Consider the following 22,808-nt stretch of genomic DNA (forward strand, 5'->3'; position numbering starts at 1 on the left):
TCACAAAAGTTAAGATTGAAAATGTCATGTGGTTTCTAGACCAGATAAAGGAAACAGAAACAGATTTAACAACTCATTTGATGAAAGGCAGCAGGATGACAGTAGATAACATCTGCATATGGGGCTGTTTTTCAGTCCAGCAGCTAAGTAAAACCAGAGCTCAGAGATGACTTCTGAATAGCTCTTCCAGCCTCTCAAACTTTTCACCTTTTGTGAATCTTTGCATGCAGAAATGGAGATTATCATAGTGATACTAATACCACTTCTTAAATTGCTCTTCATGCATTCATCTTGGTGCTTTGCGAAGGAAGTAGGTATCATTATCCTCATTTTTGCTGATGGAAAAACTGAAACCCAGCATGAAGTTACTTGTACAAGGTCACCCATCATGCCCATGGATCTCTCTGGGAGAAAATTTATATCATTTTCACTAACCTACACACCTTCACATCATGCAAATGGTGAAATGCAACTATTTGAAAAACTAAATTTTCCCTGGGAAAGAAAAAGTAGGCAAAATAGCCCTTCCAAACACTGTCATTTTGTCTGCTAAATGGACTATCATCTCTGCAGAGCCAAGCAAGATATTCAGGCCATAGTTTATCCTTATATAGTCCTAAACAATTCCTCTTGCTATGGCTGAATATTCTCACCGTTAAATGCAGCTAAGTTAACTCCCTCATCCTATTGGTTAGTCAAACTTCATTCTAAAATGAATTTACTCTACTGCTGTCCAGCATAGCCCGTGGGTAAATTTAGTTGCCTTTCACTGAATTAGTCTAGACTTATTTTTCCAGTAATGGGATGCTGAAAAATAGGCATCATAGACTACATATAATCTCACCAGAGATGTCAAGAGAAAAAAAAATAGTCTTTGGACTATGACCTGCCTAAGCAACCCAAAGGTTCCAGTAGCTTTTTGACATCTGGTGTCATTGAAAGCCTTTATGCAGCATCAGTATAATGCCATCCATAGGTGGATAAAACTAAGTAAAACGTTATACCAAATTTTTAGGTGCTTTCTGCTGAATTTCAGGTCCTCATAAAAAAAATCCACACTCATATCTTTCCAGATCACAGAATGTACTTTGTGTAAGTGGATAAGGAACATTAAACAAAGAGATATACAGAACAAATAATGCAAATAGTAATCTTGAGCTGCAGATCACAAAGCTATTAAGATGCAAATTTGTATTTGTCTGTTTTCTGTTGAATATCTTACTTTTAATTTACTTTTTTTTTTACCCCTTTGACTTTGCCTAATACAGAAAGGTAACTCCTAACATGTTAGTGAAAAGCTGATAAGGTGATCCATAACCTTTGTCCTCGTGTCAGCTTTTGCAAAAGATTATTGTGATTATTTTTGATTATTACTAAGGCAACATAGAGGAGACCAGTACACAATCAATCTAAAATATGATGATGCTGTTCAGGTGGGAGCTGAAGGGGTCCATCGTTTCTGTGTGGGTTTCAGTGTGGTTCAGGCAACTCTACTTTTTTTCTCTCATTTGTACTTTTAAGAAGTCTTTAATCTCTAACCAAGCTATACTGGAAATTGGAGTATTTTTAAACAGTTTAATTTTGTTTCATAGGGACTTGTTTGTTTTCTGTGTTTGATGTCTTCCATGTGCAAGTACCTTGTGTCTTGTTACAATAAAGTACAGAAGCGCATCTTCTGGCTATCTGCTACCATGGATTCTGGCAGTGATAGCAGTGCCATTGGCACTACTTATTTACTCTTTGGCTCCACAGTCCTTGACACTTGCTTCACTGCTCTCGTCTGTGGGTGCTAGGCTGGATCCATGTTATCAACACAACTCTGGATGTTTTGATCTGAAAACAGTAAGCCCTGTTTAGTTAAATCAGCAGCTGTGATTTATGAGGCATGCAACTGAGATGAAGAAAAATGTATTTTACTCAAATATAAATGTTTATTGAGAAGACTTTATTAGTCTACTTTATCCTTCTACATCTTCTGTTTACTTCAAAGTCCTGTGGCGATGGGGGAGGGGCAGAGTGACAGGTGGAGGTGACCACTGGGAGGCATATTTCCAAACCTGCATGTAGGCAGCCTTCAGACTTTGGTCACTTGACTCTGACCCCGGGACAAGAGAGTTGTTCGGAAACATCCCAGGCAACTGAGCACACCTTTTTAGGGGCAGCACTGCTCACCCTCAAATGAGGGAGGGGACTAAAAAAGGTATTACAAAAATTGCTTGTCCCAAACAAACTGGCTAGCATGCTGCAGCTGGCAGTTTTACCCTCACAGAGTTTGAAAAACAGTCAAAAGAAAGATGATGTTTGGATCATGGAGCGTCCTCACCCTCTTGGACAGGGAGAACTCTATGAGGCCTGAGAGAAGAAGGGCCCTCATAGCAAGAGAACTGGCAAGCTATAGCATTGACATAGCCACCCTGAGCAAGACCAGACTGAAAAGAAGTTACACCTTCTTCTGGAAAGATAGGCCAGAAAACAAAGACAGAATCCATAGAATGGGCCTTGCCATCAAGACATCACTTCTGTGCCAGCTTCCTGACCTACACAAAATCCACTTCCCCCTGAACCCTTCTTGCCATGTTAAAGTAATCAGCACTTACGCCCCCACTCTGACCAGCAGTGATGAAGCAAAAGAGAGTTTGTATAAGGACCTTGACCTTCTTGCGAAAGCAACTCCTCCTAGTGACAAGCTTCTCCTGCTGGGTGACTTCAACGCCAGAGTCAGCAAGGACTGTAGGACCTGGAAAGGGGTTCTGGGGCATCATGGTGTTGGTAACATGAATGCCAATGGCCTCCTTCTGCTGAGCTTGTGTGCAGAAAATGACCTGATGATTACCAACACTTTCTTCAGGAAGGCCAATAAATACAAGACCACATGAATACACCCAAGATCAAAACAGTGACTTCTGATTGACTATGTCATCAGTCGTAGGCAAGACATTCATGATGATAAGATCACCAGGGCCATGTGGGGAGCTGAGTGCTGGACTGATCATAGACTTGTCAGATTTGTCCTTATGCTGCACATCGCACCACTGCACTGCAAGAAACTCAAGGTTGTCAGACCCTCCTTCAACATTGGGAAGCTGCAACATACTGGTCATTGTGAGAAATTTGCAGACTGCCTTGACGAAGTGCTTCTGTCCCATGGACCTCTGACTGGAGACCGAACACAAAAGTGGGACCAGTTTAAAACCCTGGTGACGGAGTCAGCCAAATTGACACTAGGAGTAAAAAAGAGAGTTCACCAAGACTGGTTTGATGAAAATGATGAGACCATCATGAAGATCTTAGAGGAAAAACAGAACGCATTTCTGGTATGGCAAAATGATCAGTCCTTATCTCCAAACTTGACCATTTCAAGCACCTTCAGAGTCATGCACAGACTGCACTTCGCAAAATGCAAGATGAGTGGTGGGAGAGTAAAGCTGATGAAGTCCATAACTACACTGACACCAAGAACTCCAAGATGTTCTTCAGTGCTATCAAAGCTGCATATGGACCTTCAAAGCCAAGTACTGCACCTCTCCTGTCTCTCTTCTTCCTGAGGGAGAAAAGCAGCATCAATGATAGGTGGAGAGAGCCCTTCAACAACTTTCTCAACAGACCCTCCATTGTTGTCCTTGTGGCCCTAGACAAAAACCGTCAGAAAACCATGATAGACAGTCTTGACCTGCCCCCTACAATGGATGAGGTCAAAAAAGCAATCAGCCAGACCAGCTTTGGCACAGCCTCTGGGATGGGCAGTATCCCTGCTGAAATTTTGAAGACAGCAAGACCAGTGTCACTTGGAGCCTTTCACAGCATTTTAACCAGCATCTGGGAAGAAGACATGCCCAAAGACTTTAGAGATACCACAACTGTCTCACTCTTCAAGAAAAAGGGCAACAAAGCTCACTGAGGAAATTACCGGGGCACCTCCTTTCTCTCTGCTGCTGGGAAGATCTTGGTTCGAGTCATCCTCAACCGTCTGATCACCATCATCTCAGAGGAGAATGTACCAGAGGCACAGTGTGGTTTATGCCCAGGTCGCGCGCCATTGACATGATCTTTGCTATTCATCAAGTCCAGGAAAAGTGCATAGAGCAGAACTTGAATCTATAGGCCATCTTTATAGACCTGACCAAGGTATTTGACACCATCGACAGAGAAGCCCTGTGGATTATCCTGTCAAATTTCAGCTGTCCGAGAAGATTCATTAACCCCATACACCTGTTCCATGATGACATGACTGGCTTTGTTCTTTCAAATGGTGAGTCCTCAGATCCATTTGAGACATCCAGTGGCGTGAAGCAACAAGTTTGCTGAAGCCACTTGCCTCTTTGGTTTGACCATCAGCCTGGGAGAGACCGAGGCGCTGTTCCAACCTGCTCCAGGATCTGCTGCTCTTCCTGGTTCAATCTCCATTGAAGGAACAGAGTTAAAAACAGTAGGGCTGAGTCTACATGTGTACGCTACTTCGAAGTAGCGGCACCAACTTCGAAATAGCGCCCGTCACGTCTACACGCGTCGGGCGCTATTTCGAAGTTAACTTCGACGTTAGGCGGCGAGACGTCGATGTCGCTAACCTCATGAGGAGATAGGAATAGAGCCCTAATTCGACATTCAACGTCGAAGTAGGGACAGTGTAGACGAGCAGCGTCCCGCAACGTCGAAATTGCCGGGTCCTCCATGGTGGCCATCAGCTGGGGGGTTGAGAGACGCTCTCTCCAGCCCCTCAGCTCACTGGTGGCCGCATGGAGCGGCCCCTTAAAGGTCCCCTCCCCCGCCCTGACTGCAGGAGGCTGAGGCAACGTGCAGGCTCCTGCCTGCACCCGCGGCGAGCCTGCACAGCCCTCAGCCCCTGACACCGGCCATGGCTGCCCAGCAGCCCCCCCAGCGCCCCCAGGGGACCCCCCCCAAGGACAGCCAGAGCAGCCAGGGCAGCCAGAGGGCCACGCAGTCTGGGAAGCGGCAGCGGGGCCCCTCTTGGAAGGAGGCCGAGATGCGGGACCTGCTGGGGCTCTGGAGCGAGGAGGAGGTGCTCCAGGTAATGGGGAGCAAGAGGCAGAACGCAGATGCGTTCGCTCGGCTGGCCGACGGCCTGGCTGCCCGGGGTCACCCTGCCCACACTCCTGACCACGTCCGCAATAAGGTCAAGGAGCTGCGGCAGGGTTATGCCCGGGCCGGGGATGCGGCCAGCCGATCTGGGGCCGCCCCCGTCACTTGCCCCTTTTACAGGGAGCTCAGGGACATCCTGGGCTCCCGGCACACCTCCTCCCCTCCGGCCACCCTTGACACCTCGGCTGACGAGCCCGAGCAGGCCCTGCAGACGGACTCCGCCCCGGAGGCAAGCCCCGCACCCCGGGGGCCCCCCCCGGAGGCCATCCCCGGGACATCGCGGCAGGAGGAGGAGGAGGAGGAGGAGGGGGGCTCCTCCTCCGCAGAATCCAGCCTGCAGATCCTCCTCCTGCCATCCCGGAGCAGCAGCAGGGCCTCCGACCCCCGGGGATCTCCGGACCGTGGGAGCGGACACACAGGTAGGTACCCCTCTCTGGTGGACACCCCTGGGCTTGAGGGGCGGGGGTAACAGAGATGTGTCCAGGGTCCCCCACACGCTCACATGGCCATGGCCCCAAGGACACTAGGGCCATGGCCCTCACAGCACTGCAGCCATCAGCCACTGCCCCCCGCCACCCTGCATGACAGTGCCATGCCCCATCCCCGGGCCAGGGGGGAGCGGAACCTCGAGGGGCCCCCGGGAGGAGGGGGTGGGACACCCCGCAGCAGCAGCATGTGATGGAGTGGGGGGAGTGCCAAAGGGAGACTCAGGCTACATATGAGCCACCAGAGCCGAGGAGCTCCCAGGGCCAAAGGAGGATCCTGGCGCTACAGCTGGCAGGTGACACCTCTGCCCTGAGCAAACAGGAGGGAGGAGCCGAGCTGGCTTGGAATTGGGGGGCGAGGGCGGGGGCCACAGGTAGAGGCTAGGGGAAGGGAGAGCTGGTAGGCAGCCAGCCAGAGGAGGGGGAAAGCTGCATCCCAGAGGGGCCCCCCTTGGGGTCTTCTTCCCACGACGGGTTGGAAGGACTGTCTCTTCCAACAGCTGGTGCTGTCACTCCTGCCAGAAACTGGGCATCTGTGGCCTAAGAAAGCTCTCCTGCTCTCAGACCCTGCGGGGTGAAGTGAGAGTCGCTCCCACCAGGGGAAGGGGTGCAGGGCAGGGGGACCCCTGAACCCCATCCATCACAGCAGCATGTCCCGGGGACGGGGATGGGGAACCTGCAGCACAGGGCGGGGGGGGACAAAGGCCACGGCTCGGGGCCCACACTAACGCCTGTCTCCATTCTTCTTTCCCCCCTCCTCTCCTGTGTCCTGCACCTGCACCTGCACCATCCGAAGGACCGGAAGAGAGCGCCGGCGAGGCCTCGGTTGTCCCGGAGAGCCCTCCGGGACCCTCGCTCCAGGGAAGCCCCTTGGCTGAGGAACGACCGGCCCCGCAGAGGGCCAGACGGCGGACCCCGCACCTGCTACCGGCGGCGGCCACGGACCCCCAGCTGCTGGCCATCCTCCGCCGGCAGCTGGAGGTGTCGGAGCAGCACCTTCGGCTGCAGGAGCAGGCGCTGGCCTGGCACAGGGAGGCATGGGGGGCCTATATGGAGACCATCAACCGGCTGGTTGACTACCTGGCGCCCCCATGCCGCGCCAGCCGAGCCACCGCCCGCCATGCCCGCTCCTGCAGCCCCACCACCAGCTGCTCCAGCCGTCGCCGGGCCGCCCGCCGTCGCCCCACCACCTCCCCGTGAGGGCCACCGCGCCGAGGGACCCCTGGAGACACCCGAGACTCGCCGGCGCCGCTACCTTCCGGTGGAGCCCGCTCCCACCCAACCGCGGACCAGACTGCAGGCCCAGCGGAGCTCCCGGCCGGGCACGCCCAGTGCTGGGCTGTAGGGGCGAGGGGCCTGGGACGTGGCCCCCCCCCCCCCCCCTTGTTGGACATACTTTTGTTGGACTGCTTTATTTTGGTGCCCCTGTTTGCCCCGTCCCTCCTCTGTAAATAGTTCGCCCCGTTCTCCTCCCTGCTTTGCTTTTTTGTTGATGGTGCACACTTTTTTATTTGCTTTGTGGTTGTATTGTTTTATTTGTGCCCATCTTGATTTGCTTGAACGTTTGTCCCTCCTTCTTTTTGGTTTCTGTGTCAGATATTTATTTATTTAAAAAAAAAAAAATTCGTTAAGACAAAAAAAACGTTTACGTTCACCCACAAGTTCGTGCTGTCATTTCTCCTGGACAAGTGGGGGGGGGCGCGGTGGGGTGCTCCATGGTGTTGGCGTTGGGGCAGGAGTGTGGGGGAGGAAGGGGCAGGCAGTAGGGGGCCTGGGCAGAGTTCACCCCGCGGCCTGTTGGTCGAAGTGGGCCCGCAGGGCCTCCCGGACCCGGGTCCCCTCTGGGTCCACCTGCCAACTGGGGGCAGCAGGTGGCTGCACGTGTGCCCTGGCAGCCTCCGCGGCCCAGCCCTGAAGAAAACTCTCCCCCTTGCTCTCCACGAGGTTGTGCAGGGCGCAGCAGGCACCCACAAACTGGGGGATGTTGTTGGGGCTGGCATCCAGGCGGGTCAGGAGACATCGCCAGCGTCCCTTGAGGAGGCCAAATGAGCGCTCCACCACCTGGCGCGCACGGTTCAAGCGCTCGTTGAAGCGCTCCTGGCTGGCGGAGAGGTGGGCCGTGTAGGGGCGCATGAGCCACGGCCGGAGGGGGTAGGCCGCATCCGCGAGGATGCAGAAGGGCATGGTGGTGTCCCCCAGAGGGATCTCCCGCTGGGGGATGTAGGTCCCCACCTCCAGCCGGCGGCACAGGCCCGAGTTGCGGAAAACCCGGGCGTCGTGGGTGCTGCCAGGCCAGCCCACGTAAATGTCCTGGAACCATCCCCGGCTGTCCACCAAGGCCTGCAGGACGACTGAATGGTAGCCCTTCCGGTTCACGTATCGGCCTCCGCTGTGGTCCAGGGCGCGGATGGGGATGTGAGTCCCATCCAGAGCCCCGAAGCAGTTGGGGAAGCCCAGGGTGGCAAAGGTCGCGACAGTGGCCTGTGGGTCCCCCAGCCTCACGAGCCTGTGCAGGAGCATGGAGTTGATGGCACGCACGACCTGCAGAGAAAGCACATGGGACAGCCCCAATGAGGGGTGAGCAGGGTGTGCGTGGCCCTGCCCTGCCCTGTCCCCCCTGCCCTGCCCTGCCCTGGCCCCCCTGCCCTGCCCTGCTCTGCCCTGCCCTGCCCTGCTCTGGCCCCCCTGCCCTGCCCTGCCCTGCTCTGGCCCCCCTGCCCTGCCCTGCCCTGGCCCCCCTGCCCTGCCCTGCTCTGCCCTGCCCTGCCCTGCTCTGGCCCCCCTGCCCTGCCCTGCCCTGGCCCCCCTGCCCTGCCCTGCCCTGCCCTACCCTGCCCTGCCCTGGCCCCCCTGCCCTGGCCTGGCCTCCCCCTGTGGGTTCTCTTACCTCCATGGAGACAGCCCCAACGGTGGCCTTTCCGACACCAAACTGCTGGCCCACGGATCGGTAGCTGTCCGGAGTGGCCAGCTTCCAGACAGCGATGCCGACCCGTTTCTCCACAGGGAGGGCACGCCGCATGGCAGTGTCCCAGTGCCTGAGTGCGGGGGTGAGCCACTGGCAGAGCTCCAGGAATGTCTGGCACACACACCTTGCACACCCCTCACGGGTGCTCTCATGTCCTTCCCCTGCAGGTGGTCCGCGCAATCAACGTCCTGCTCCTCCACAGGCTCGTGTGGCCTGGGGACCCGGATGCGGCCATCATGGGGTTTGCCAGCCTGGGCTTCCTTAATTGCTTCTGGGCTCTGGATGGGACCCACATCCCAATCCGTGCCCCAGAGCACAGCGGAAGATGCTTCCTGAATAGGAAGGGTTACCATTCCATGGTCCTCCAGGCCTTGGTGGACAGCCAGGGCAGTTTCTTGGACATTTATGTTGGCTGGCCTGGCAGCACCTATGACGCCCAGGTGTTTAGGAACTTAGGCCTGTGCCACCGGCTGGAGGCTGGGACCTACATCCCCCAGCTGGAAATCCCTCTGGGGGACACCACCGTGCCCCTCTGCCTCGTCGCAGATGCGGCTTACCCCCTCCAGCCCTGGCTCATGAGCCCCTACACGGGCCACGTCAGTACCACCCAGGAGCAGTTCAACACCCACTTGAACCATGCGTGCCAGATGGTCGAGCGGACTTTTGGCCACCTCAAAGGCTGCTGGAGGTGTCTCCTCACCCGCCTGGATGCAGGGCTCCCCAATGTCCCCCAGGTTGTGGGCATGTGCTGCGCACTCCACAACCTGGTGGACAGCAAGGGAGAGGCATTTGTCCAGGGCTGGGCTGTGGAGGCTGGCAGGGCCTACGCCCAGCCACTCGCTGCCCCCAGTTGCCAGGTCAACCCTGAGGGGATGCAGGTCCAGGAGGCCCTGTGGGCCCATTTTGAGCAGGCTGCGGGGTGAATGCTGCCAGGGCCAGCTGCTGGTGAGCCACCCACCCACCCCCCACAACACTACCTGCCCCCACGCCTGCACCACTGAGCACCAGAAATCACACACCCACACGTTTCTTTTTTGTAAATAAACCAAAACCTTGTTGAAATCAAACAATGAACTCTTGCATTAATGAGGGAGCTATGTACATGGGGGGGACAGCTACTAAAGGCGGGTGGGACAAGTCAACTATTTACAATTAATGGGGGAGAATATGTACAAAGGGGGCTCTGGGGGGGCTCAGTCCTTGGCGTCCTTTGCCCCTAATGTCCAGCGACTGGCGTGGGTGGGGGCGAGACCCATGTCTGGGCCAGAGGCCCTGTCGAAGCTGGGTGGGGGCTGGGAGAACTGGCAGATATGGCCAGGCTGGTTCCTGAGGCCCACGATCCCCCTCTGCAGCAGACTCCAGGACAGCTGGTGGAGGGCGGCTCAGAGGGATGGTAGGCGGAGTGGTGGGGGGTGCCATCTGCTCCGCGATCCACTCAAAGGTCCTCATGAAGGCCCCCCCAAGCCTCCTGACGCCAGGCCAGCACTCGCTCCTGCAGGTGGAGCCACCACTCCTCCATGTGCAGGTGGCACTCCGAGACCTCCACCTGATGCTGGAGAGTGGCGAGGAGCTGGGGGTCAGCGGACGCCCAGGGACCTGGGGCCAGTCCCTGCTCCAGCACTGGGCTGGCCTGCTGCGATGGCCCCGGTGGGCTATCTGGCACTACGGACGCAGTGCCTGTGTTCTCGGGGCCCTCAGATGGTGCAGCTGTGGAACAGAGTGGGGGAAGAGCAGAGACAGCTGTTAGTCTGGGCCATGACCCATGGCCCATGTCCCCCCACCCCTCTGCTGCTGGTTCCCCAGCCCCTGTTCCCAGAGATGCTGATGATGGGTGTGGTATCCCCCCCAGGGGGGACCATCTGGTTCTGCTTCCCCCCATCCCCAGGGATGGGGCATAGCGCTGTCCTGGGGGGCAGGGGCTTATGGACTCTTCTGAGGGACATGCCACTGCTGACCTCAGGGCTGTGGTCATCTAGGTGTGTGGAGGGCCCTGGTCATGTCCCTTGTCCCTGCCCCTTAACCTGGGGGTGTGCCCCAGGGTACATACCTGAGGGTCCGCTCCTACGGTTAGGGGACAGCCATCGGGCAGATGCCCTGCTGGAGCTGCGGGAGGGAGGTCGATGAGCAGCCCCACATTGCTCGAGGCCTCCTCCTCCTCGTCTGCTGTCTCAGGGGTGGGCTCCTCTGGGGCCCCTGGGGTGCAGGGCTGGCATCCGGGCCGGACTCCAGCTCCAGGCTCTGCTGGGGCTCGTCAGCCAAGGTTTTAAGGGTGGCTGGGGGGAGGTGGTGTACCAGGGGCCCAGGATCTCCCTGAGCTCCCTGGAAAAGGGGCAAGCGGCGGGGGTGGCCCCAGATCGGCTGGCTGTGTCCCAGGCCCGGGTTTAACTCTGCTGCAGCTCCTTTACCTTACTCCTGACATGGTCAGGAGTGCGGACAGGGTGACCCCGGGCAGCCAGGCCCTCGGCCAGCTGGGTGAACACATCTGCGTTCCGCCGCTTGCTCTCCATTACCTGTAGCACCTCCTACTTGCCCCAAAGCCCCAGCAGGTCCTGGATCTCGACATCAGACCAGGAGGGGTCCCACTGCATCTTCCCCTGCTGGCTGGCTGGCTGGGAGCCCTGGGTCCCCTTGGGAGGGCTTGGGGGGCTGGCTCGCTGCCATGGGTGCTGGATGGTGGGTTGGGGCTTTCTGGAGGGTGTGCAGGCTGTGCACGTGTCTGTGCTGCTGCCTGCATGCTCTCAGCTTCCTGCACAGGAAATAAGGGGGCGGGGAGCTTTAAGGGGCTGCTGCACGTGGCAACCATAGAGCTATGGGCTGGACAGAGCATCTCTCAGCCCCTACACTGATTGCCACCATGGAGGACCCTGCTATTTCAATGTTGCAGGATGCAGATAGTCTACATGTGCCCTACTTCGAATGTTGAACGTCGAAGTAGAGCACTATTCCCATCTCCTGATGAGGATAGTGATTTTGACTTCTCGCCGCCTTACGTCAACTTCAACTTCAAAATAGCGCTTGGCACGTATAGACCCAGCGGGCGCTATTTCGAAGTTGTCCCGGCTATTTCAAAATAGCCGGCTAGTGTAGATGCAGCTATTATGTAGTTCACCCTGTGCTCTAACCTTAATGTTGTTATTTACTTTTACAAAGCATTTGTGGGAGATATTCTCTTCCACACAATGTTGCCAAAATTTGTTAGATTTTTGTTGATTATCATAGCTGGCACTTGCTGGTCTAGAAGTTAGAAGGAATAACTAAATCAGTGGTTTACTGTTTTTTCCAACTTGCTTCCCTTCGTTCAAATCCATCAGCTCTAGACATGTCTTGAATTCTGTACTGCTTCTTTGTCAGGGTCTGTCAGAAACCTTATCTCCATGTCTTCTCCCAGGAGTGAAAAGCTGGAATGAGCCGCAGGACAGAGACTGAAAGACGATTGTACAAATGAGCCTTCCACCAGCTGCTGATGACCTTGGTGCAAATTTCCTCATTGAAGCTGCAAGAGTAAAATGTCACTAAAATGTTATTGGAAAATAAATTCTAAACCAGAAACAGAGTGGACAGGAGCTGTACAGCCCACCATAACAACAGAAACTGAATCTGGATGTGACAAACATCTTAACAGGCCAGGAACATGTATAAATTTGTGTGTTGTCCTGCAATAAACAACACCTACCATTTGCTTGGTTTTTGTTTTGTAGGCAATAGTTGAATTGCAGACAACAGCTAAGTTATTTCTTGACATATAAGGCTTGGAAACAGAAGATGGTTCATAAGGGAATCTGTGGATTTATGGACATACTTCAGGAGTGATTTGATAAATATTTATACTGTTGACTGAAATGGTTTTAAAATATCTCTGAAGACAAGTAACTCTATTCATACCCTCCTACTGATTGAGCACGTTGGTGGAGAGACTTTGCCTTGCTCTATTTCTGGAAGTAAATTATTCCACAGTTATCGTGTGTGTGTGTGTGACAGAGAGAGAGAAAGCGAGAAGGAGAGACAGAGAGAGAGAGACCTGCACACATACTAGGAAAATCTAGAAGTTAAAAGACAAAATATAAACATACTACTCTTTCACCACACACACACACACATGCACACACACAATAATTTTCCCAAGTGTTCATAACAAATGAATTCATGTATAAAGTTAAAGAATCATGTAGCTAATGCTTTTTAATTTGTGGTTTGTACCTAAATGCACCAAATAAATTAACACTAACAGCCCCAAAATGCCTACTGTTTAAAAGTTTGCCTACTTTTATTGGAAGTTTAGTTTACACACAGCCTTTCTCCTCAAAGCAGAAAATTAAATCCATTTTGGCTCCAAGATCATGGCAACAATGAAATGAGGATTTCACTTTTCATGTTCTATCTTCTTTTCTCTCTTCAAAACCTTTTCTACTCTGCTGTTCAGAGAAAAAAAAAGACTGTTGCCAAGTAACAAGAAACAGTGACCAGCACATACTAATGTATCCCGTCGCATATGAAAGGTGAACTCTAACTTTCTGAAGGACACCAGAGAGTGTTCACATATACAAGGAGGAGGAAGAAGACAGTTGGCGCATATAATGCTCAGTCACATCCCCAAGTACCTTAGCACACATCTAGTAATTACAGTTCCAGTCATATTGCATATGTCTGATTAATTTTTTGTTGATTAATGGCCACTCCTGGCAAAACATCATATAAGGAGCAAATATCTCTTTACTGTTAGTATTGGAATTAAGTATTTTTGTACTTTTTTATCTCGTGTAAAAAACACACCAACAGAATGTTCACAATGAAACAAATCTAGCACCAACCCAGTGGCTTAGCCCATGTTGGCTGTGTTTTGCTTCTCATAGAAGTGCTGTCCAGAGTCTATAGAGAGTCCCACTCCAAAGTAACAGCCATAACGGAGGCTTGGTAAGTCCAGCCATCAGATGGAGGATTTCACCATGTATCTTGCTCTGCTACATCTGAGGGCCTGCTGCTCATCCATATAGAGGGGATAACACTTGTTGTCTCATCTAGAATTGTAAGCTCTTTGGGGCAGGGCTTCTCTCTTACTTACGCATTATGCCTAGAATAATGGAGATCTTGGCAGGGCTTGCTACGCGCTATTGCTTTCCAAATGGTAATATATTGCCTCCTGTTATCAGAGACATACTGACCAGTAGAAATAAAAGTTCCAGCCTGCGGTATCATTCACTCCAATTCTATACCTTGGTGTCGGATGTTTTGACTTAAAAATGGGCAGACTCCTTTGACCTCACATTGTTCATGTATATCCATGTTTGCAATCATGTCAGAAATGGTTTAACATACCTGTCACTTATCAACCTGACGAGACAGCTGAGTGGGTCTTGAAAAGGAAATATTTCCGTACTGAATATAGCTTAGTTTAGATGAGACAGCTTGGAAGCTTAAAGTAAGTAGGAGAAACATAGTTAAGTAAACTTCTTTAACAGTTATATATTGAAACAGAAATAGAGAGCAGATACAATAGCAAGGTTATTTTTGGTACCCGTGAATTTTTGATTTCTTCTTTGATGTAACTTGGTGAGTCACCAATATAATCTAAATCACACCAAAGATGAAATGAGTCTGTAAGTAACTGAATACAGAGGAGAAACTGAGAACAGATATTTAGTATAACTGGAGTAGAGCTCTTCATGCATGGAAATGACCTAAAATTGCGCAAAAAGCGTTACTTCAGAAGAGCCCTATGGCAGCGTTCCCTGTAAGCTGTGTGCTTGAATGGTTGCTCAGGAGAGATTCAAATGCTGCCCATCTAATTAGCAGAGTGCCCACAACTAGGTGTCTGTTTCTTCTGGTGGCACATATTTGCACATGCCTGGGTGCACATAAAACAATTTATTCTGCACATGGATGGAAAATATCCACATGTGGATGGAAAATATCTGCATGTGAATGGAAAAAATGAGAAGGAACACTGGCCTACAGTTGGGCTCTGTCTACACTACATTCCCCTTTCAGCGGAGGAATGCAAATGAGAGAGATCAAAAATACAAATGAAGCACAGATTTACAAATCTCAGGCCTCATTTGCATAATCTCTTCCAATTGCATTTCTGGAAGAGACTTTTCAGAAGCAAAAACACCATGTAAATGGGGTTCTTTCAGGGAAAAAAAATTGTTTTTGAAAGAAACCTTCTTTCTGAAACAAAGTAGGAGGAAGGGATTTTTCACAAACATTTTTTCCCAAAGGAACCCTATGTACATGATGCAAATGAGGTGTAAATCTGTGCTTCATTTGCATTTTTGATCTCCCTTATTTCAATTCCTCCTCAGAAACGGGAATGTAATGTAGCTGCACCCTTGAAGACTTTTCGGGTGGGGGTGAGCTTAAATGAATTAATTTATACTCATTATAAGTTCAAGTGCGCTATTCATCTACCAAACATTAAAAATAGTTTCTCTCCACTAGTCTCACTAACCACAAACCTAGTTGTTATCAAAAATAAAAAAGAAATGATTGTGACACTTTGATGTTTCCCTTTGCTAGGTTTGGGGAAGAAGGTTCCCTTTGCATTTTTTTCAAAACTTTGAAAAACTTTAGGGTTTTTTTCATTTTTTTCCTTTTGACTTTTTTGATGCTATGATAAAACGAATCATATACGGAGGTTTTCAGTTCTTTTTTTTTTTTCACTGTCTCCTTTTCCTTTTCAACTCATCACATATTCACATTGGGAAATGTTCATGGCAAAATGAAGCTTACTCTTCATATACATCTTTTCATATCAAGCCTCTTCTAACCTTAAATGTTAAATCCTTTACAATTTGGGTCTTCGTAATTGATTACAAAAAGCACTGTCAGACTTTTAAGCTCACAGTATTGATTTTTGGTAGTGTCAGTAGAAATATGAAGGTCTCACTATTAGTCCAGTCAGTCATGTACATAGCCACCTTCCGTTTCAGTATGTCACAGAGCTTATTTGATCTAGTCCCTCTCTATAACAAAATATACACAAACAGCCTGTATTCTGACCAGCTTTTGGAAACAAACCATGAATAAGGAACTGCATGGATCAATCATTCATTTGAATTTAAACTGGTTTCTACTTGTGACAGGTTGTTTCTGTTCCATAGATGAGTAAGTTTTGCACTATGGAAACCTTTGTATTACGTTCAAAATATGGTTTCCACAAGTACTCACACATGTGACTCAAGTAAGTTTCTGTTAATCGTCTTCCTCAGGAGACCCGATCTCTTGAAAGTTTACATTACAAAAACAGAAGGGATATGGAGTGTCTGAAATAGAGTCTTTTAAATTTCTGAGTGAATATTTATGGCCAACTTACTGCATTATATGCCCACCTCTAGTATTTGGAACAGCAGCACAGAGGCATGTTCTCACAAAACTTTTCATGTTTGAAAATTAAGTTATTTGGTGAACAGGAAAATTGCTCAGCTCTCCCAGCTCATGTTCACTTCTTTGCTTAACAGGCCCCCTGTTGTGCCTATTCACATCTTCCAATTAACCTGCATTGTGTTGGTGGAAATAACAAGTGTTAAATTTGAAAATCCCAGCACACAAACATTACTTGGCATGAATTAGTTTTTACGGAATACTTTATGCTTACTCTCCATTAATATGTAAAATTTCCCCTGTAAACACTTACCTCCTTCTGTCTGGAATTAGTAATAGCCAAGGGGGTAAGCAACGCTGGACTTAGGGTCTGTTTGTTCTGGTGACGTGGACAAGACACATTATTGTGCTTTACTGCAAAATGACCTGTGTTGTCTGGATGGCAAATGAAAACTAGTACTGTTGAGGGTCTGGGCAAATGCTCTAGGATATTTTTAAATACTCTTAAAGGGTTATTTCAAGTAGGCTGAAATAAAAATTTCTGGTAGTACAGCTGCTCTTGGAAGTGGGATTATGGCAGTACTCACTAAGGTGGTTTGTAGGGAAGCATTGCCAAGTGGTCAGAGAGTAGGACTGTGACTTGCAGAGGGTTGTTGATAGGGCTTTGACTTGGGGCTCCCTCCCACCAGGGATCTAACCTGGTGCCCTTTAAGGGTTAACAGTGATCTGACAGCTGTGGATGCTTAAAGCTGCTGTCCCCAGGCTGTTTGCTGTCCCCTGTCACCCCAGGATTGTCCCTAGGCCATCATCTGGTATGGTCCACCCTCCTGGGCTAGTTCAGGCCTAGAACTTTCCCCCTCTTTATTCCAAAATAACATAAAGGGTAATAACCAAGTCTAGAGTTTGTATGAAGGAGCGTTTCCCTCTCAGATTTGCGGCAGGTCTTCCCTTCCCTTCCCTCATAACGACCTTTGGGCAGTGGTTTCCAGAAGAGATTTCTTCCTCTTTTCCGATTTTCTCACCTGGGGATGTTTTAACATTTTGGTTTGTGGGACCTGTCCCTTTAAACAAAGCATCAAGCACTTGACGAGAGCTTGCAGCACCAGCAGTATGTGATTAGCTTGTTTCCCAAATATGGGAGACTGAGCATGTGTAAGCTTCAAAAGCTGCTATTAAGAAAGCAAGCCTAACGTTGAGGGTTTAACAATGTTGTCGCTAAATGCTATAGGGTTGTCATACAAGGATTATGTGGAATTGTTTCTGTTTCCTTGTGATAACTGTCCCAGATTGAGGTTTCAGTAGAGGTGGGTTTGGCACATTTTGCTAAATTAAACAGTAATAAGTCACAAGTACAAGATGGCATTCACCCAAGTGTTCTGAAGAAACTCATATATGAAAACTTACAACTACTAACTGTAGTCTGTAACCTATTGCTTAAATCAGCCACTGTACCAGATAAATGACTGGAGGTTAGCTAATGTGACACAGATTTTTTTTTAAAATAAACTGCAGAGACAATCCTGGAAATTGCAGTCTGACTTCAGTACCAGGCAAATTGATTGATTCTATCACAAAGAACAGTAATATCAGGCACAGATGAACATGATGTGAAAGCGTCAACATGACGTTTGTAAGGGAAAATCATGATTCACACATTTAGAATTTTTTTGAGGCTGTTAGTAAGCATGATCCAGTGCATTTGGACTTTCAGAAAACATTTGCCAAGTTCCCTCGCCAAAGGTCCTTAGCAAAGTAAGCAGCAGTGGCTAAGAGGTAAGGTCCTTTTCTGAATATAGTTCCATGGTCTGACCAAACCTTAGTGCTATTTTGGTCACCCATATCTCAAAAAAGATGTTTTGGAATTGGAAAAAGGACAGAGAAGAGCAACAAAATTGATTAGAGGTATGGAACAGCTTCCATATGTGGAGAGATTAAAAAGACTGAGACTGTTCAGTTTAGAAAGACCATATAAGGTGGGGTATGATAGAAGTCCATAAAATGATGAATGGTGAGTGGAAGGCGAATAACAGTGTGTCATTTACTCCTTGACATAACACAAGAACCAGGCATTAAACAATGAAATTAATAGGTAGCCATTTTAAAATAAGAAGGCTGTTCTTCTGTTCTTTATTCAGGCTTTCAGGACAATTTTGTACATTCTAAATCAGATTTCCCTCATGCTCATTATTTTCCAGTTCTAAAATTCACTAACCTGTGGTATTCATTGAGTACTTGCTATTTTTATTAACACCACTGACCCCACATGACCCACCAGACTGGGGTCCCTACGCACTGTACTGCTTTCACTAGGACATGTACTGTTAGAAACACACCCAGCTACAGCGATACACACAGGCTGAGATCAGTTCTGCACGGGAAGGGTCAGCTAAGGAAATGCCAAGTTATTCAAGTGCACAATCCCTTGTAGTCAAAGGGAGTCAAAGACTCTGGCCTACGAGGCTCTAGGCTCCCCACCCCTCCATCCTGTCATGGGCCAGATGCTGGGGAGGGGAACCCTGGCACTGGGGGCCAGATCAAGGGAAGTCACAGCCCAGGCAGGGGTTCCCCACCCCCGTTTTAGAGGGATCTTCTGCTTCGGAACTCACCATTATATTGTACCTTCTAGAAAAGGAACAGATTTAAGAACATATTGCAAAGGCCACTTTGTTTGGTGGGGGCATGTTTTGAGTGGTTGGGGAAAGTGGCAGGTTATTTAATAGGTGTGTAATGGATTTGTTAGAGGGTAGTTATGGCTGACAGGTTGTTACTGAGGGAAACAATTTTATTACTAAATTAAATGAATGAAAGATTTGTATGAAAAATGGTTTTGATTAAAATGAAATTCTTAGAGCTTGGAATGGGCACTGAAAAAAAAAGAAGCAAAATGTAGGTGGTATTAGGTAGAAGGTACTATTACTTTGTTATTTAATAAAGGGTAAGATTCCAGCAACACCTAATAATAGCAGTTCATTTATTTAGACATACTATAGCTGATCTCAAACATGTACACAATTAACCTTTAGTTGTTATACTTTGAAATATCCTGTAGTGTCAGTAAGTGTTACAAAAATGGTGGTTTTACGGTGAGCAAGCCTCTAGTACAATATCTTACTGAAGGGTAGGTCCATGCAAAATGTAGTTAGTGGTTAGCTGTAGGCTCCACCCTGCAAGATGCTAAGTGTAATTCAGAGGGACTTGTGTGCTTAAATTCAAATATGAGGAAACACTTTGAGCATGCTCAGCTCAATGTTACATAATGTGAGCACTCTGACAATGTATAATTAACGTCGTAATTTATGAAGTGGTTTAGTATTTGTCTCCCCACCAATGGAATGGATTACAATTTTACGTGTCAAGTTAGCATCACGCTCATATTTTTTTTCCTGTGAGCTCTGTGGTCCCAAGGGGCTAGCAGCATCACATATCTTAAACATTTTGTCTGTGCTAGATTGCTCCTTTCTTGATCTAAGGGCATGTACATACTTCATGGGATGTACCAGGGTCAATCTTCTGGAGTTTGATTTTACTCATCAGGTAAAGATGCACAAATCAATGTGTCTGGGGTCAGCAGTCAATCCCCGTACTCCTCACTATTGTAAGAAGTAAGGGAGGTCAATGGGAGAAACAGCTAGATAAGTGAGAAACAGTCAGGTAAGTTGATTTCTGATATGTCAATTCTAGTTACAGAGTTGCCATGGCGAGAATTCTGTATCTGAAATTGACTTATTTTCCTAGTATAGACCAAGCCTAAGTTAGTTTTGCCCCAGCCTCAGGATTTCAGGATGTTGCTGGAGCAAAGTGACTGTGTACGGTCCCTATCTTGCCTTTAATCCATCTAGTTATCTACAGGAGCAATGATTCCTACAATTTCTATAGAGGTAAACAACCATTTTCAAGCTCTCTGCACTGGTGATATGGTGGAGAATGCTGTTGTAGAGACTTCTCAGAGAAGGGGTCAGAAGATCCCACTGGCTGAAAGGCAAGGGATGCATAGTCCTAGGGATGGCAGTTCTACAACCACCACCCCACAGAGAAGCAGATGGGTGGGTGTGGTCACTGGACTCCCTCCTAACAGGGATGGAGTCATCTATCTGCTCTCCAGACCTTAAATCTCAGGAAGTTTGCTGCTTACCAAGAGCTAGAATCCAGAAAGTGACCGAGAGATTTCCAAACATCATCAAACCTGCCGATTATTACCGCTTCCTACTGCTCCATGTAGGAACCAATGACACAGCAAAGAATGACCTTGAGTGGATCACTGTGGATTATGTAACTCTGGGAAGGAAGATCAAAGAATATGGAGTTCAAGTGGTGTTCTCATCCATCCTCCCTGTTGAAGGAAAGGGTCCAGGCAGAGATCGTCAAATCATGGAAGTAAATGCGTGGTTGCTCAGGTGGTGTCGAAGAGAAGGATTTGGTTTCTTCGACCATGGGGTTCTGTTTCAAAAACAAGCATTGCTAGGAAGTGATGGGATCCACCTAAGGAAGAGAGGAAAGAGCATCTTTGCAAGCAGGCTTGCAAATCTAGTGAGGAGGGCTTTAAACTAGGTTAGGTGGGGGATGGTGGCCAAAGCCCTGAGGTAAGTGGGGAAGGAAGAAGGTGCAACAAAGGAGGACCACTTGTTCAAAAGGAGAAAGTGGGCCAAACAGCTTATTGACTAGGGGTTTGTACACAAATACCAGAAGCCTAGGAAACAAACAGGAAGAATCAGAGGCCCTGGGACAGTCAAAGAAGTTTGAGGTGATTGGAATAAGGCAGACTTGGTAGGATGACTCACATACCTGGAGCACTGTCATGGAAGAGTATAAACTGTTCAGGAGGACAGACAGGAGGAGAAGTTAAAATTTATGTGAGAGAGCAATATGATTGCACAGAGCTCCAGCATATAGAAGGAGAAAAGACAGATCAGCATTTTTGGGTTTAGCGTAGAAGCGGAATCAACAGAAATGATGTTGTTTGGTGTCTGCTATGGGCCACCAGATCAGATAGATGAGGTAGATGAGGATTTCCTCACAAAACTATGAAGCTTCCAAATCACAGTCCCTGGTTCTTATGGAAGACTTTAACCACCCAGACATTTGTTGGGAGACCAATACATCAGCACACACACAATCCAGGAAGTTTTTGGAGAATGTTGGGGATAACTTCCTGAAGGAAGTGCTGAAGGAACTGACCAGGGGCCATGTGCAGCTTGACCTGCTGCTCACATACAGGAAAGAACTAGTAGAAGAAATAGAAATGGGTGGCAACCTGGGCTGCAGTGATCATGAGATGGTAAATTTCAGGATTCTGACAAAAGGAAGAAAGGAGAGCAGGAAAATACAGACCCTTGATTTCAGAAGAGCAGACTTCAACTCCCTGAGAGAAGTGATGGGCAGGATCCCCTGGGAAGCTAATGTGAAAGGGAAAGGAGTTCAGGAGAACTGACAGTATTTTAAAGAGGTCTTATTGAAGACACAGAAACAAACCATCTTGAAGCACAGTGAGAAAAACAAATATGGTGGGCAACAAGCTTAGCTTAACATGAAAATGCTTGGCAAGCTTAAACTCAAAAAGGATGCATATAAGAAGTGGAAACTTGGACAGCTGGCTATGGAGGAGTACAAGTATATTGCTGGAAAATGCCGGGGGAGGTAATTAGAAAAGCAAAAGCACAATTGGAACTGCAGCTTGCAAGGAATGTGAAGGGCAACAAGAAGAGTTTCTACAAGCATGTTAACAATAAAAGGGTTATTAGGGGGCCATTACTGGATGAGGGAGGTAACCTGGTGACAGATGATGTGGGAAAGACTGAAGTACTCAATGCTTTTTTTTTTAACTTTGGTTCCCCAACTATAGCACTATTCAGTGCAGTATGGGAAGAATGTGGGCAGCTCTCAGTGGGGAAAGAACAGGTTAACAGCCATTTAGAAAAGCTAGATGAACACAAATCCAGGGTCTGGATTTAATGCATCCAAGGGTACTAAGGGAACTGGCAGATGTCTTTGAAGAGCCTTTGGCTATTATCTTTGAAAACTCAGAGATAAGGAGAGGTCCCAGATGATTGGAAAAAAGCAAATGTAGTGCCAATATTTAAAACAGGAAAGGAGGACAATCCAGGTAACTATAGACCAGTCAGCCTTAGCTCAGTCCCTGGAAAAATCATGGAGGGGATCCACAAGGAATCCATTTTGGAGCACTTGGAAGAGGGAAAAGCGATCAAGAGTAGTCAACATGGATTCACCAAAGGCAAGTCATGCCTGGCCAATTTGATTAGCTTCTATGATGAGCTAACTGGCTCTGTGGACATGGTGAAGCCAATGGATGTGATACACCTTGACTTTAGCAAACTTTTGATAGTCTTCTACAACATTCTTGCCCATAAGTTAAGGAAGTATGGACTGGATACATGGACTGTAAGCTGAATAGAAAACTAGCTTGATGGATGGGCCCAATGTGTAGTGGTCAATGGCTCAGTGTCTGGATGATGGTCAGTTTCAAGTGGAGTGCTCCAAGGATCAAATGTAGGGACAGTGCCATCCAACATCTTTATTAATGACCTGGATGAGAGGATGAATTTCACCCTCAGCATATTTGCAGATGACATTAAACTAGGCGACCAGGTAGATTAATTGGAGGATAGGACTAGGCTCCAGAGTGACAGAGACAAATTGGAGGATTGGGCCGAAAGAAATTTGATGAGATTCAACAAGGACAAGTGCAGAGTCCTGCATTTGGGATGGAAGAATCCTAAGCACTGTTGCAGGCTGGGGACTGACCGGCTAAGTATCAGTGCAGCAGAAAAGGACCTGGGGTTTATAGTGGATAAGAGGCTCGATCTGAGTCTACAGTGTGCCCTTGTAGCCAAGAAGGCTAACAGTATATTAGGGTTCATTAGGAAAAGCATTTCCATCAGATCTAGACAAGTTATTATTCCCCTCTACTTGGCACTGATGAGGCCACA

Source organism: Carettochelys insculpta, chromosome 1, assembly GCF_033958435.1.
Source record: "Carettochelys insculpta isolate YL-2023 chromosome 1, ASM3395843v1, whole genome shotgun sequence".
NCBI lineage: Eukaryota > Metazoa > Chordata > Testudines > Carettochelyidae > Carettochelys > Carettochelys insculpta.